The sequence below is a fragment of the Rhamphochromis longiceps genome, linkage group LG2, assembly GCF_057381845.1.
Source record: "Rhamphochromis longiceps isolate RC_006_pf linkage group LG2, R_longiceps_female_GT1.1, whole genome shotgun sequence".
NCBI lineage: Eukaryota > Metazoa > Chordata > Actinopteri > Cichliformes > Cichlidae > Rhamphochromis > Rhamphochromis longiceps.
In genome coordinates, this window is record NC_140558.1 from 15,758,407 (window position 1) to 15,770,893 (window position 12,487).

Below are 12,487 nucleotides of genomic sequence, written 5' to 3' on the forward strand. Positions count from 1 at the left end.
ACAACAACAACAACAATAATAATAATAATAATAATAATAATCATAATAATAATAATAAATAGTCCACTGATATTAGCAATCAAAGAAAATTACATCACCATCCCAAATAAAACTTTAACAAAACATGCCAACATTATGGTCTAACAATAAAACAGCTTGTCAGCGTTCAGTTTTTTTGCAACAGCACAGCAGTAACCATTTAACACTTGCCACTGCCATTTATTTTACTAGTGTTTGGGCAAAAAACTTCAGATGTAAACATTTTAACATGGAAACAATTGTTCGTCTTTAAAAGTCCACAAAATATACATTCATCCTGCATTCCCAACTTGGATGATCTGATATCCTCGTGTTGGTGTTGTTCCCAGACCATCATGAAAATGTTGTCACATTGTTGTGACGTTATTCTTTTGCGCGCCAAGCCATTCGTGCATTTATGAAATTCCAGTGTTGCAAGGACAATATCAATTCTGCTTACTGTTTATTAAAGGGTTACGGTTAGGGTTAGGGTCAGTTGATCGGCGGACAGAGGCGGTTTCACGCAGCTTAAGTACAGTTTTTTGTTTTACGCCGGTTTTTCCCGAAGTCGCAAAAGTATGACGTCACAACATTCTGATTGGTCACTTGCAATGTTGATCCTGGAACAACATTTAGTATGATGATCTGGGAACAACACCAACACGAGGATATCAGATCAACCTCCTAACTTACCCTTATTTTTAGTATGTATTGCAATTACCTTTACAATGCACACAATGTAACACAAACTGAATATGAACATATTTCCACCTCATAACAATATGCCTTGAACGCTAATATACACACCACCCTTCAACATTTCTGGTGCAGTATCATCTCTCAATTAAATCCTTTAAATCTCAATACTTTTGATTGTCTCTTACTAGCCCCCCCACAACAGTAAAATCTCTCAAATTGTAGTAGTTTACAAACTTTTCAAAATGTTCTAAATTTCTCTTAAATGTAATTTTCCCGTTATCTGTCATTTACAAATTACCATTTTATTCCCATTCAGCCTCCGAAAAACTTCTGTCCATCTGACAGAACATTCATCATCCAAATTAAAGGTTGGCTTATTCATTCAGTGTATTCTTGAGCAACTGTACCTTGGTCAAGAGTCTGCTGACATACAGATGAAGGAAGAGCTTCTGAAGTACTTCAAAGAAAGCTTTCAGTCTTGAGGTTAACTGAGATTCAGTGCATATATCCCACCCATTAAGAGTGCACATGCAGAGGCCAGGTCTTCCAGGTCATGCAGGACACACTAGATGGTTATACCCACATCGGCTGGAGGAGTGCTGGCATCAGCTCTTTCGATGGTAAAGATAGCAAGGGTAATTTGTTCCAGCTCCCTCTGAACAGCTGTAGCTTAGACACAAAAACATAGAAAAATGGCATCCAGTTTTAAAAAAAGAAAGAAAAAGGGCCAAAGCTACCCTTTAATGACGTAAACACAATATTAGGAACATGCACCCCAGTGTGCCACTATTTCAGACTACAGATTCAACGATAAATATAAATAGTTTGGGTATACAAGAAGATTTCCCAAAACATTTAAACAGGTTCCATGCAAATTACAACAACAACAACATGCAACAACATTAGTTATTCAAAATTTGGTTTAATACAGATAAAAAACTAAACTAAAATTACCAACCAATTATTCTTTGAAGAGGATGCTTGGGTCTTCATTCAGGTAAAAAGGTAGTGCCCTGAGGACACACTCCCTCCCCTTTTCAATACTTTCCTTCTGTAGAGAGTGGCAGAGATACAGGAAGAGAAAACAGATATACTTTAGGATGACAGAAACTCACATTATACGCAAAATGAATGACATATCCACTGCACAGATAGACATGTACACAAGACCAACTAATCATCACATGGACATGAATAGTTAACCTGTTGGGCAGGGTTTCCACCACATTATATATGTCCATAATGGAGGTAAAGACAAACTAATACATCATCTTTTTTGCATTCAAAACATAACATAAAAACATTCACTTCTGGTTTAACCTAAATCAAGGGATCAGATTTTACATATGTTTAGGTAATTTAAATTTTCCAACGTTTTGAGTACCAAACTTTGTCTTGCTTAATATAAATGTAAGTGCACTGTGCAGCTACCATACACTAGCTGTTTAAATTTGAAAATGATCTTATTAGCCATAATATTTTGCTACCAACAGAATAACGCACCTGTGTGGCTGGGGCCAAAGTTTGTCTAATTTTCTTCCCTGCAACGCCTCCTTTTTTCTTGAAGACTTTTATGAGCTGGTCAGTGTATTGGTCAAGTTGTGTAAAAAGCCTTGGAACATGTGCAGCAGTAGTAATCCTCACATATTCTGCTTCCACCTGAAAATATGTCAACAAACACAACATACTGTACTGTAAATATACATACTATATGTACACATATACAAACTAAAACTAATGTAGTAAGACCTCATTAAAGCTATAATTTTAACACAAACATTTACACAAAATGCTAATGGAGCCATTACAGCTTTTATTGTTATTTATCAAGTTCCAAAAAATATTGATCACAGCTGATCTGAAAAGAATTTCATGCCTCAGGCCCTTGAACTGCAACCTTTACCATGGTTCAGATGTGGAGAAGAAATAACAGGGGCATGGGATGGGTCACAAAAGAAAACTTAACTTATAAAACAGTTTTGTTTTTAAAAGTATAACAGTTCACATACCACATACACCACATCAGTATAGGAGGGAGCAGGTAAAGGCAGGATCTGAGATTTATAAAGTAAAACAAGAAATTCATTACTTAATTTCAAGAAGCAAATTATTGTTTGAATTACAACTAAATAAAATACTACTCAGAAGAAAAGCAAGAGATTGACACTGCCATGTGCTAACTTTCTATAGAAGCAATTATCACCAGGTCTGTCGACCTCCATTGTCTGTCCACTCATATGTCTTGAATAATTTTATTAAAAAAATTAAGTGTGTACTTTCACAAACTGTAATTTATAACTACATTGATATGTATAACTCCGCTAGGAAACATGCTGTATTTACAGACCATTTTTACATAATACAGATTACTGATAGAGCAGAACAATGGTGTCACAGTGGCTTTCGCCCTTGACTTTTTGGATTTTAAATGTCACTTTATGCTATCCTATTCGATATTTCCGACTCTCGGATTACAGAAAAGGAATCCCAAGAAAGCAAATGGAAAAATAACCCCTTGAAAGAATAACCCCATGAACCCCTGTAGCTAATCCCTTAATAAAACAAAAAACAATAAAAATGTTTCTTACACAGTCCACAAAATAAGCATGTCCAGGACCCAGTAAAACTAATGTAAAACAAGCGCACGCAAACGATATAACATGTCTTGTAAGACAAACGCAAAATATAACCATGCTGGACATATAGATACTACACAACATAGTCAAAGAAAAAAAGTGGTCTTACCTCTCAAAGAAACAGTAGCTTGGCGCCAAAACAGCCTTTTTCAGTTAAATTTGAAGTCTTGTGCATGAGCAGGCACAAGCCGTGAAACCTTCTTGTTCTGCGCGGTTTCATTACAACTGTTTTTGCATTACTGCCACCTTGTGGATATACAAGGTATATCGATCCTAATTGACTTAACTTAAATGTTATGCGATCAAGTAACACATTAGTATTATGTACGTTGAATAATAGACACAATTACGTAGACTTGATTAGAAAAACATATGTTAACTTAACAAAAACATATATTTTAAGTAAAATGAAAATAAATAATTAATATACACTGAACAATCCACCTCATTCATTTTTTTGAGTGTAAGTAAGCTAAAATCATAAAGTATATTGCTGAAATATAAAGGCATATATCTGCATTCTAGAGTTACAGACTAATACACCCGTGGGCCTGGCAAAAACTGCCTGTGGGGTGGGATTTTGCTAGTTCTTTTTATTGCTCTAAGGTTGGACATTTCAGTATGGGAGCTTATGGGGACTGACTCAGTGAGCCAGCTTCAAGTGGCCATTAAAGGAACTGCAATTTTTGGCACTTTCATGTTAAAAGTGGTGCGGGGCATTTTAAGCGAGAGTGTTTCATCCGTCATTGCTGGCCATATATGAATTGACTAAGTGTAAAGTGTGGAGAAAAAAAATGAAAATTTTATATATACTGAAGGAACACTTCTGTTGCTGAGTCTCTGCAATTACCCATACTGAGCAAGCTGGTTAAAGGGGACCAAAAACTGTGAACTGTGAAAAAAAAAAAAAATCTGATTTTTAGCTCTGATTGGTGTGGATTTGTGTCAAGCAGAGCACATGTCCAAAACATCCATAATGCCACACTATGGCCATTGCAGACTGTGTAACATGTAACAAACACTTGCTCATTGATTTTTTCATCTTAACATACCCTCCATGGATCCTCAAGCCCCCCAAACTCTATCCATCACTGAAACCTTTTCTAATTTTTTTTTTCTAAATGCTCCATTCATCAAAGAGACTAGAAAGGCTCAGCATAGCACTTAAGTGGGTTCATTTGCCACTGTTATTTGTTATATCCAGTTGTACATTTTAATTAATTAAATTTGGCTTGATCTTTAGAGCCTTAGTGGTGCATTTAGAAAGCAGAATAGAAATACACATGATATCGACTCATTGCATTTAAGACAAATACACTACAACCAAACAATTTGAGTGCAGCAATAGGAAGAATTCCAACATCAAACGTTCCAAGTCATGGGCCATAACCTATTTAAATCTTGCCTAAATAAAGGCTGCTCCTTACTGAGCTTGCCACAGACTCCTTCATTAACTGTGTTAACACACAAACGCACTGCTTTCAATCATTTCACCAGGGGCTTCGTGGAGAGAACAGCCTAGCTAATTTACATCTAACATCAGAGGCAGACAGGAAAACCAAATGATGTGACCTTAAATAGTTGTTTCAGTATGCATGGATGAATCTAAGAGCACTGATTGCACAAACAACCATAACAGTCTGTTATTACTGATAAAAATATATGCTGGTCTTTGTCTGTTAAAAACTTGTCTCAGAAGTATAAGTATAGAAGCTGAGCCGCTGAGACAATGAATGACCAGTTTTTCCTAAGCCCCAAATAATGTTACCTCAGATTGTTGTTCTAAATCTGGTTTGGTTGATTTTATATGCAAATTAAGTCTACTCCAACCTGTGTGCATAGGGCGAGTAAGTGGTTTCTTTCATGCTAGTCAACTGATAAAGCCCTTCTGGCAAAAAGCAGTTGTGGTAAAAGTTACTATAGGGCAGCATCACCAGGACATCAGTTATTAGAAGGACCTTAAATTAGTTTTGGGGAGATCTAGCTGATGCTAATGTTTATGAACACTAGCTTTCAGGCTAACATGGACCAATTGCGGTCTAAGATGACAAAATACTATTTTGAATGGATAAGCGCAGCTAATTTACCCAAAATCCAAGGACCGTTTCTGCTTTTATCTTTTATTGTCTTTTTGTCAATTAGTTGCATTTGGCTACATATAACCTGTCTAAGCAACATGTATCTCTTTAGCAAGTCAACTGTCATGGTCCTGGGTCGGTGACCCAGCGCTTTTAGTTTATTATCATTTTCTAGTTTATTATGATGATGATTATTATTGTTTGAGTTCTATGTGTTATATTCGGTCTGCCTCTGAGTCTGCGTCTGTGTCTCTGTCTGTCTATGGTGTCGTATGCTCCCAGGTCTGTTATTTTAGCTCTCCCAGTTTAGGTGTCTTTAGTCATTTTGTCATGCCCCACTGCTCGTTTGCCACTACACCACCTTGTTAATAAACTTCACTAGCATTTTCATCCACTGCTTGCATCTTGGGTCCTCCTTCCTCCACACCACACGGCTCGCCTCCTCAGCCGTGACATCAACTTTGTTGCCATTACAACAAGGGTGCAACTTGCTAGGAATTGCAGGTGGTGGGATTTCTCTCCCTGTGGTCCACAAATCCCTGCTCTGCTGAAATTATATTTACGCCCAAAAGTCATCATCCCCTACTCTGATTTTTAAGTGCTTGAAACAGTCTACGGCACAAATAAAAATTCAAATCAAAAAGTCATTTTCAGTATTCACAATCTGTGACAGCAGAGATGACACTGCATAGCAGACAGAGCTGTAGTGCAGCCCAGGATAAGCTCCACCACTTTTTTTCCCCCAAGTGAGAAAATAAATTATTCAGTCAGCTTAACTGGTTGGAATTCAGTTGTCACTTGAAACATATTTTATGCAAGAAAGCCCGTGAAGACAAAATGACTGGTCAAAGTTGTCATCATGATATTTAGGGCCAGATTTACTGCCTGCATCAGAGGAAAACCTTTCTTTAAAAAAAACCAAAACAACAACAAAAAAACCCACTGTGCGGGTTTACAAAAGAGTCAGCTTTCTAACTGATAGTCATATAGCAAATTAATGTGATGATGCATTAGTACAAATGCACTGATGTGAGCAGAAAGTTATTTGCATAATCCACTAATAGTGCATGAATTTATACAAAGAAAATGTAGTCAGTGAATTTCAATAGTTACCTACCAAGAGCAGCACAAAATGAGCTGACCCCATGAAGAAATGCAAAGGAGCGGGTGATAATAAGCACAGTTTATAAACATGTTGTTCTCTCTGAGAATGACATTGCAACTAAGTTAAAAGAGAGGAGCTGATGAAGAATCAATATGATTTTGATATGCACTGTAAAATCTAATTAGTTCCCAGATTAGTTCCCAATTATACAAACATTGTCTCAAAAAAAACCAAGTAAACTTACTTACTTATGATAAATAAGTTAGGACAATGTATTCATTCTGAGTAAGGGTGCAGTCTTCTGATACAAATGGTTGGAGACTGCAAGGAACTTGGGATTGAGATTCAAGTAGAGAGCAGGGTTTATCCAGAGAAGAGCTGCGTTATTACAAACTATTCCACTGTATAAACCAGAAATCTGCACGTAACAACTAACCTGTGTGATGTATAGAAGAAAGCTAATCATTAGATCCTGAACTGACCATATGCTAACGAAGATGCATGATTGCCTGCATTGCTCTTATTTTGTTATGATAGATGTGTGAGGCTGACAGAACTTGTTAAAATCAGTATTTTATGTTTTAAAATGCAGACATCAATCTGACACACTGGCACAGTCACATTAACAGCTTCATTATGACAGTCATATTTTATTTATGCCTCTGATTGATATAAGTTTAAAAAAAAAAGAAACTACATGAAAATCTTTGTGTGCTGACTGGTGAAAAAAGGTGTGTAGAGATGCTTTAATCGTGTACCCAGAGCTTTGAGCCATTAACCTATGGCAATTATGCACACACACACACATATATATATATATATACACATATATATATATATATACATATATATATATACACATATATATACATATATATATATATATATATATATATATAACACCCAGCACGCCCCTGCAGGCGGTTTATCCTTCAAGCTCGGGTCCTCTACCAGAGGCCTGGGAGCTTGAGGGTCCTGCGCAGTATCTTAGCTGTTCCCAGGACTGCGCTCTTCTGGACAGAGATCTCCGATGTTGTTCCCGGGATCTGCTGGAGCCACTCGCCTAGCTTGGGAGTCACCGCACCTAGGGCTCCGATTACCACGGGGACCACCGTTACCTTCACCCTCCACATCCTCTCGAGCTCTTCTCTGAGCCCTTGGTATTTCTCCAGCTTCTCGTGTTCCTTCTTCCTGATATTGCTGTCATTCGGAACCGCTACATCGATCACTACGGCCGTCTTCTTCTGTTTGTCTACCACCACTATGTCCGGTTGGTTAGCCACCACCATTTTGTCCGTCTGTATCTGGAAGTCCCACAGGATCTTAGCTCGGTCATTTTCCACCACCCTTGAGGGCATCTCCCATTTTGACCTCGGGACTTCCAGGTTATACTCGGCACAGATGTTCCTGTACACTATGCCGGCCACTTGGTTATGGCGTTCCATGTATGCCTTGCCTGCTAGCATCTTGCACCCTGCTGTTATGTGCTGGATTGTCTCTGGGGCATCTTTACACAGCCTGCACCTGGGGTCTTGCCTGGTGTGATAGACCCCAGCCTCTATGGATCTTGTGCTCAGAGCTTGTTCTTGTGCTGCCATGATTAGTGCCTCTGTGCTGTCTTTCAGTCCAGCTTTGTCCAGCCACTGGTAGGATTTCTGGATATCAGCCACCTCCTCTATCTGCCGGTGGTACATACCGTGCAGGGGCCTGTCCTTCCATGATGGTTTCTCGTCTCCCTCCTCTTTCTTGGGTTTCTGCTGCCTGAGGTATTCACTGAGCACTCGGTCAGTTGGGGCCATCTTCCTAATGTATTCTTGGATGTTCGTTGTCTCATCCTGGACTGTGGTGCTGACACTCACCAGTCCCCGGCCCCCTTCCTTCCGCTTAGCGTACAGCCTCAGGGTGCTGGATTTGGGGTGAAACCCTCCATGCATGGTAAGGAGCTTTCTTGTCTTTATGTCAGTGGCTTCTATCTCCTCCTTTGGCCAGCCTATTACCCCAGCAGGGTACCTGATCACGGGCAGGGCGTACGTGTTGATGGCCCGGATCTTGTTCTTACCATTCAGCTGACTCCTCAGGGCTTGCCTGACCCTCTGCAGGTACTTGGTGGTTGCAGCTTTTCTAGCGGCCTCTTCATGGTTCCCATTCGCCTGTGGGATCCCCAAGTACTTGTAACTGTCCTCTATGTCTGCAATGTTGCCTTCTGGTAGTTCAATCCCCTCAGTTCTGACTACCTTCCCTCTCTTTGTTACCATCCGACTACACTTCTCCAGTCCGAACGACATTCCAATGTCATTGCTGTATAGCCTGGTAGTGTGGATCAGTGAATCGATGTCTCGTTCACTCTTGGCATACAGCTTGATGTCATCCATGTACAGGAGGTGGCTGACAACTGCTCTGTTCTGTAGTCGGTATCCGTAGCCAGTCTTGTTAATGATCTCACTGAGGGGGTTCAGGCCTATGCAGAACAGCAGTGGGGACAGAGCATCTCCTTGGTAGATCCCGCACTTGATGGTGACTTGTGCTATGGGCTTGGAGTTGGCCTCTAGTGTTGTACGCCACATCCCCATTGAGTTCCTGATGAAGGCTCTTAGGGTCCCATTGATCTTGTACAATTCTAGGCATTCCAGTATCCAGCTGTGGGGCATTGAGTCATAGGCCTTCTTGTAATCAATCCAGGCAGTGCACAGGTTGGTCAGTCTGGTCTTGCAGTCTCGGCTGATTGTTCTGTCTACCAGTAGCTGGTGTTTTGCGCCTCTGGTATTCTTGCCAATTCCTTTCTGTGTCCCGCTCATGTATTGACCCATGTGCCTGTTCATCTTAGCCGATATGATGCCTGACAGGAGCTTCCATGTAGTACTGAGGCAGGTTATTGGTCGGTAGTTGGAGGGGACCGGTCCCTTCTTGGGGTCCTTGGGGATCAGGACCGTCCGGCCTTCAGTTAGCCATTCCGGGTGTCTCTCGTTAACTAGCAGCTGGTTCATTTGTGCTGCCAGACGCTCGTGGAGTGCAGTCAGCTTCTTCAGCCAGTAGGCGTGAACCATGTCGGGCCCTGGTGCTGTCCAACTCTTCATACTGGAGACCCTTTCTTGGATATCTGCCACTGTGATGGTTACTGGACCCTGTTCAGGGGATGTTCAAGTAACCCCGGCGGAAGGGGCTACATGAATAGGATGAGGGACCTATGGATATATATATATATATATATATATATATATACATATATATATATATATAAAAAACACCCAGCACGCCCCTGCGGGCGGTTTATCCTTCAAGCTCGGGTCCTCTACCAGAGGCCTGGGAGCTTGAGGGTCCTGCGCAGTATCTTAGCTGTTCCCAGGACTGCGCTCTTCTGGACAGAGATCTCCGATGTTGTTCCCGGGATCTGCTGGAGCCACTCGCCTAGCTTGAGAGTCACTGCACCTAGTGCTCCGATTACCACGGGGACCACCGTTACCTTCACCCTCCACATCCTCTCGAGCTCTTCTCTTCGCCGTCATTGTGGATGTTGGGTATCGAAGAATCCATAGGTCCCTCATCCTATTCATGTAGCCCCTTCCGCCGGGGTTACTTGCGTAGTAGCATTCCAACAACGCCCTGTTTTCGTCTCTTGCCCACCGATGCCTTCTTGTTCCAGTAGCCCACTTTTCGTCAGGGTGCCCTGGTTCCTCAACACCTGACGCGGACCTTGTTGATCCGGGCGACGTCCGAGCCGGCATGCCTTCATATTTATCTGTCTCGCTCATGTCTGCGGTAGGCTTGCTTAGCATAGGGGGTCTAGCCTTAGGACCCTTACTGGATACAGACGCCCCAGGCAGAAATCGAACTTGCGATCCTCTGTTCCAAAGGCGTGTAGTCTAAAATATAAAATATATATCCTGCTGCTTTTACACACGGACTCACATAAGCTCAGCGATTCTCTGCGCGATCAACCTCTCACATGTTTAAGCTTGCTGCGGGAGATTTCACTTGTCATGTTTGCATAGTAAGCTAACGATTAATAAGACGATGTCAGAGGAATTGGTGCACAAATTATCATCACTCACAGATCAGTGCTGTCGCTCTCTATCAATCAATCAATCAATCAAAGCTTTATTCGTCACATGCAGGTTGCCCTGCAGTGAAATGGGACCCCCCCCCCGACCATACACATATAGCACAAACATTACATGGGGATACAGGTCGGAGATTGGTAGAATCAGGAAAAAACATTGAATGTACACTACAGTGGGGAAAGTACAAGAGGAAAAAAGAGACCCCTACTCATGCTGTGCTTCCATGGTAGGACAGCATGAGAACAGGAAACAAAAAAACTCCTTTGCACAAAAAAGCACATAAATGTCCACAGCACAACATTGTGAAGACATGACAAGCCACAGGGGTGGGTGGGGGGTGAGGAGTAATCCGAAGAAACACAGCAGCCACCCTGCACAGCGCTATCATTCCAGCGCGGCACACAGACCCGCCGTGTTCCCTCGCCGGAAACAAGCATCGAAGGCGTTGGAAAGGGAGGGGGGATGAGTGAGTGCTTATCAGTCTAAGTGTATGTGTGTGCGTGTCCATAGTTCAGTGGAGACAGTGTCCTTCGCTCTATCAGGCTAAGTAAACAGTCTGCCAGCCAACCCAGGTGGCCTTCATGGGACGGGAAGAATAGTTATCACACAGTCGTTATCAGGGAGTTGTTTTGGTGGGCTCCAGCCTTGGGCCTAGCAGCTGGCGCCGTGGTGTCCAAATGTTGAATATTGTTGATTCCCTTTGTGAGCAGCTCGAATTTAGCCCTCTGACACTGGTCCCTCGATCTCCCGTTGGAGAGCCGCGAGCTTCCCCATGATGGTATCAAACTTCTGTTCCATGGTGTTGTCAGTCTTTTGATTCTGAGACCTCACAACTGCAGTGATCCGTTCCGCGATGTTTTCCAACTGTCGCTCAAGGGTGTCATTTTGAGCAGGCCTTTCTCTGATGTTTCCCCTCATACGCTCAATGGTGTTGTTTTGAGCCTTCACAGCAGCTGTAAGCGTCTCCAAGGTGTTGACCATATTACATTCGTTGTGAGAGGTCGCGCCTCGTCCCGTCGCTTCGAATCCAGCGGGCAGCCTTGTGGGGGTTTGAACAGCCGGTTCCGCTCTCTTATTTCTCTGATAAACCAGGGCTAAGCCAACGCCGATCAGCATGAACCCTGTTATCATGGTTCCGAATAGGTAGATATCTTCAGCGTCCTCGATCGACAGTCCCGCCAGGCACACGGTCCTCCAGTTCTGCCACCCGTCCATCGTGTAACCGGCAGGGAAAGTCCCTCCAGGGCACTCAGGCTCTCCCGAGCCCCGACTTCTCGTTGAGAAAAGGGTGTCAATAGCACTCAGAGACCAGTTGATCAAATCCATAATTCTCTTTTAGGTTTTAGAGAACGACAGTGAGAGACTGTTCCAGGGAAAGTAAATGCACACAAGACAAGACAAGGACATAGAGGCTAAGCAGGGAAGATAAGGGTGAGGAGGAGAGGAGAAAAGTGCGACCGCCTTCGCTGAGAGCTCTATACACAGTTCGCACGATTGCAAAGTGAAAGCAAAAAAACAAGCGCAAATTCAAACGCGATTTCAATATGTCACATATTGACAGTGGCTCACCGATGCCAATGACATAATTACCCAGCTACATTTCTGAAAGAATGCAAAAGCATTGACATATATTTTTCCTTCCTACAATAGCCCTACGGGCAGGGAAGAGATAGATTTTGGTAGCCCGACTGAAAAAAATCGCAAGCCCCAGGACGTCGGGCTAGCGATATTGCAAGCCCTGTATCTGATTGAGGAATCACTCATCTTTGGAAAAGAGAGTTTATTACAGAGAAATGTCTCTTTCCAAAATAAAAGCTATACTATCCGCTTCTTCTGGGCTATATTCTCAGCAGCATAAGGAGAATCATGTGCTAACAGCTGTCTAAATGTCGG

At 42.1% G+C, this 12,487-nt stretch overlaps 1 long non-coding RNA gene across 6 annotated transcripts; it reads right to left on the minus strand.

The window, feature by feature from the left end:
* Window positions 1–222: 222 nt before the first annotated feature.
* LOC146677089 (uncharacterized) lies at window positions 223–3,824 on the minus strand. Of its 6 annotated transcripts, none has more exons than XR_014913262.1 (5): window positions 3,463–3,824; window positions 2,727–2,771; window positions 2,221–2,409; window positions 1,676–1,768; window positions 223–1,386 (listed from the first exon to the last, which is right to left on the minus strand). It is a non-coding gene; the product is annotated as an uncharacterized LOC146677089 (long non-coding RNA). The 6 variants fall into 6 exon arrangements; XR_014913260.1 differs by lacking the exon at window positions 3,463–3,824 and adding an exon at window positions 3,306–3,441; XR_014913261.1 differs by lacking the exon at window positions 2,727–2,771 and having other exon boundaries at window positions 2,221–2,376; window positions 3,463–3,822.
* Between the last annotated feature and the right edge of the window lie 8,663 nt (window positions 3,825–12,487).